We start from the raw sequence: 5000 nt of genomic DNA, 5'->3' as shown, positions 1-5000 counted from the left end.
GAAAGAAAGTTTTCCCTAGAGTAACCTCACGTGGTCTGAAGTGGGAAAACAAAATGTACAAGCTAAAGAGGTCTATTGAGTCGAACGTCGATTTTATCATGAACTGGGCATAACACTCATTTTTTTATAAGAACGTTGAGGCTGAGATTAACTCAAATTTTAAGAGCTTATTAAGAAAATTTCCCAGGTGAAAAGTCGATTAAGAAGGTTTTTTCTTTTTGCTCATTTGTATTTTAAATGAAAGCTTAAAAGAAAGGTAAATAAATGTAAATTAACCCAAATACTTAAGGGCATATTTTTTATAACATAAATGTATGTAATAATGAGCAGTTTTTATTTGTAATCGTACCAATTACTTCAACACCATTAAAATCATCAGGTGAAACAAAGTCTGATGTAAATTTAAGAACATCTTACGAACGTTTTCAGCCCGGCTCACATCGTAAAAAGATATAAGAACGCTTAGCCTCAGCTCCAAAATTAGACGTTCTTATAAAAAAAAAAGAGTGTATTAATTGACAGTAACTTAGCCTTTCTTAATTTTTTCTTTTTACCTAAATAAGCACAAGGCGCAGGCTCTTTTTACGCAACGTCGTTTCCAGGCTCTCTTGTCGATGAACGACAATGCAGACCCTGGGAACGAGGTTGTGTTTTACGACGATCTACATTTTCTATACAAGAATCAGTGGTGTTCAACGTAAAATAAGCGAAACTCTCTAGAAAGCAAGATCATCTAGGGTATAAGCGATAATCTTCTTGAGAAATGTATTATACAGTAAAGTGGTTCGCTGTGAATTTTAAGAGTTATGTCCTCACGGCTAAGATGAAATATTCATGTGTTTAATTGATGCTTTTATCCATATTTAGGTAAAAACATCAGTCCTTGACAAATAAACGTACTGTGTGTCTTTACCATTGGCAGATATCACGGAATCTACTTGACACGAATGCGCACCGTTGTAAAACCCCAAACCTGTCCATTTATCATTAAGTCGTTTCAGGCCTGGACGACAGCACTGGCGAACCTCACTAGTTTGCACTAAACTGAAAGGCTAGCAAAAAGCTTGAGGATGACACCATTTGGCTGTGCGACATTTCTGAAAGCTTCTCTGCTTATACCCGTGCTCGTTTTCTCATATGCGCTTGCTATAGGTATGATACGTTTTTCACCACGAGCCCATTAGCCCATAGGTTCCTGCTTTTTGCTCAATTTTCCCTCGACCGGAGCTCAACAAATTTAAGGTCCCGTCACTCATTGGCTCTAGGTGTCAGTTTTTAAAAACCGTTCTTATTTCTTCGGTATTTAAGTATGAGAATGGAATTAGCAACGTTTTAATGCCTTTTGTTTGAATGTTATTTCATTTGCTTAGGTAAACGGTGTAGGTCGATATTTTGTATCTCGCGTTTTGCATTTGTTATCCGCCATCAGAGTTGAAAACTGTGTTTTTAACCGGGAATTTTTTTTGACCTCGTCAAAACAATGAAAACCGTTGACACCGTTTTGCTGAAAATTTATCTCAAAATCGATTGCCTATAAAAAATTCAGAAAAATCAAAATTTCTTCTGGTATAGTTAAGGTTTAAAACTGACAAATCTGTTTCTCCTTTGAAAAACAAAAGATTTCTCATGAGCTTCTTTTGTTCGTCCACGAGCAATTCTACAGTTTGGCATTGTTATCTTTGTCTCTAGAAACTGGCTGCAAACCATCTATCTCAGAGAAGAAAGCCGGCAAAGTTCTCAGTCGCGGTGAACCTCACATTGGTGTCAGTTTTGTAAACTTCAAAGAAGACAAATTCTCCTACCTGAATATTACAATTCTTGGGAAAAGTCAAGTTGATCGGACGCCCCAGTGCTCGCTTGCCTGTTTGGAAAGTCCGACATGTTTTTCATACAACCTGGCTGCTAAACCGGACATCAACGGTAAACTGCTTTGTGAACTGCTCCCCTCGGACAAGTACAACAACTCGGACAAATTCATGTTCAACGAATTCTTTCACCACTTCAGCATCGCGGTATGTCGAATGTCTTGGACTTTTACTGCGTACATTGTTTTTTTTTTCTTTTTTTTTCCGCGCGTTTAATTCTTCATTTAAGAAGTGACTTTGAAAAACATTTCGTCATAACAAATGCCATAAAATGTTTTTAAACATCTAAAAGCTAAAGAGGTAAGAAATTTAACAAAAATTAAGAACGACAACGTTTCGACGCTATACTAACGTCACTATCAAGTCTAAAAAGTAAAAAATGGAAATCAATTATAAATGCTTGAGGCACAATAGTTTTTATAATACTACAAGTTAAAACAGAAGCACGTGACCTTCAAGCGTGTAACGTGCAACTCTTTTCCTTGGAAGAAAGCTGAGGATCTTAGGACACCAAAATTTTATGCCCAAATATGGGCAAAAATAAGATCGAAGCTGCACGCGCGAGAGAATACACGAGCAACGTTCATCCAAATAAGGAAACTTTTAAACTAAAAAAAAAACCAGCTGTGAACCAGAGTTCAAGGTCATGTCATGAGCATCCTGTTAAACAAAAAGCTTGGCACGGATGCAATAGGCCTGAGTATTTGAGTTTCTAATGAATAACACTTCAAAAAGCAAACAATCCAATTCTTTTTTTGTTATTGAGCGTCAATATGACCGTTATTTCCTTGACTTCCTTTTTAATATCACTTGCCAAATTACTTCTTGAATTGGAAGATGAAGATTTCGCTGCGTTAACAAGGACGTATGAACTCACAGCAATCGAGATTTTTTAGCCTTACATTCCACGCAAGTCTACTATCATATCAAATAAATCTGGTTCAATCCTTTATAGTCGCCATGTAGCGGCTGGCCTTGTAAGAACCATGGAACGTGTCTGCCATTGTACGAAGAGAACAGCTACAAGTGTATCTGCAAAGCCGGATTCACCGGACTAGACTGCGAAAACGATAAGATCCCATCTAACAATTTGAGCCTTACGAGACGTTCTATCAGCTAGTTTTAGCCAAATAGCTCCGCGAATAATTTGACCAATGCCAAAGAATCGAACGTGCCATTTTAAAGTTTAATAGCCTGATTTCTAGCCACTGAGAAAAAAGGAAAAGAAATCATCTCTGAGGTTAATCCGGCCGACAGCGGGCCGTACTGAAAGATACAGATCGCAAAATTGACCAATCACAGCGCGCGTACTAAGTGACAGATATAATAAATAATGTATATACACCCTTTTAATAAGTCTAATATATGCCGTTTTCCGCTAATGACGTCGAACTTGTGCTTTCAAATTTTATGCAGAAATGTACAAAGGCCTAAAACTTTTCCGATTTCTTTTGTTGTTTAAGCCTTTGTACGTTACTGAATAAAATTTGAAAGCACGAGTTCGACGTCATTAGCGGAAAACGGCATATATTAGACTTATTAGAAGGGTGTATACAATGCTAGATTGCTACAAACAATAGAGCGTTTTCACTCACGTGACCAGCAGCCATATTGGATTACTGAAACAAAAGAAATTATTTGCATAAAAATAGGGTTCAAATCCAGAGGATTAGTTTGGTACACCATCATGACCGCCATTTCTTTGTTTTGGAACACCAACATGGCCGCCGTGACGTCATGTGAAAACGCTCTATAGCAATTTTCACGGTTAGTTTTTCTCATTTGCATTACAATGTAATCTAACGTGGATGCGAGGCAATTTCGGGTTAAAACTACAAAATGGCCCGAAATTGCCTCACATACATGCTAGATCATATTTTAATGCAAGTGAGAAAAACTAACCGTGAAAAGTGCTGTTGACTGCTAATCGGATTTCAAGCGCGATATCTGAGGAGTTGGCGATATTGAAAGGTATCGGACGAAACACACGTATGCTGAGATGAAGGTATTGGAGATCCTCTGTCATAAGTGCAACGGACTGGTGATAAGCGGCGAAAGATATGATCTCTCGCACTTAAAAAAACTTCAGGCGGCTCCAGCGGGATTCGAACCAATGACCTCTGCGATGCCGATGCAATGCTGATCTACCAACTGAGCTTATGAAGCCACTCAGTTGGGAACAGGTCAATTTTTTGGGCTCGTGTGTTCCCGTGCAAGGACTCGATGAAGGAAAGAAATGAATATGTGAAGTGCGGGTTATTTACGAAAGAGAGAAGTGATCCTCGCACGTAATTGGACAATTTGAAGCGGTAGTGTGATTTTAAAAAATCACTTCCTTTTTTAAGAGATAAAGCCGTGCGACCCCAGCCCATGCCTTAATGGTGGAAACTGCACCACAGAAGCCAACGGAATCTTCACTTGCCATTGTGCGAGCGGTTGGACGGGAGAAACTTGCCAGGGTGAGTCGGGTTTTAATCGGTTGCTATTCAACGCTAAAATTCATTCGTTTCATCTCTTGAAATAGTAGATTAATGGCAAAGAGATATTAATAGGAAATTGAAAAAAAAGAATGACGTTTTAGCGCCGCTATATAGGGAATTTAAGCAACGACAACAGCAACGAGAAGGTCACAAATTTGCATATTTAGGCAAAAACAAGACCTTTGCACGCTCTGCACGTGCGTTTTTCATTTTTGTCCATTTCTTTGTCGTCGTCTGCAAAACAACAACGTGAAATAGCAAAATTTTAGGTTTTATGAAGGACGTCAGCACTTGAAGATAACTTTTCATTTTCTCCCCTCAATTAAGCGCCGTTCTGACCAGTGGCATTCTTAAAGAACCACCACACCTTTGTCATATTAAAGGTTGAAATAGTCACGAAGTGATTACAATAATGCGAATTTATATTTTGAGATGACGTTCTCGTTGCCGTCGCCGTCGTCCTGGAAGGACAAACGCCAGGTTAACGAAAAACGTTTCGTCAAGAAATCAATTCCAAAACATTACAAGGATGGGGCCCTGGACTTGCCTCCCTGTTCACGGCTCACTAAAGTGGTGACGTGGTTTAAGGTCACGTGACCGATAGTTAAATCAAAGAACAGAGTGACGAAGAGTTAAAGACTGTTGTTGCTCCTTT

The sequence above is a fragment of the Montipora capricornis genome, chromosome 14 (genome assembly GCF_036669925.1).
Source record: "Montipora capricornis isolate CH-2021 chromosome 14, ASM3666992v2, whole genome shotgun sequence".
Taxonomy (NCBI): Eukaryota; Metazoa; Cnidaria; class Anthozoa; order Scleractinia; family Acroporidae; genus Montipora; species Montipora capricornis.
This window is presented reverse-complemented; position numbering follows the sequence as displayed.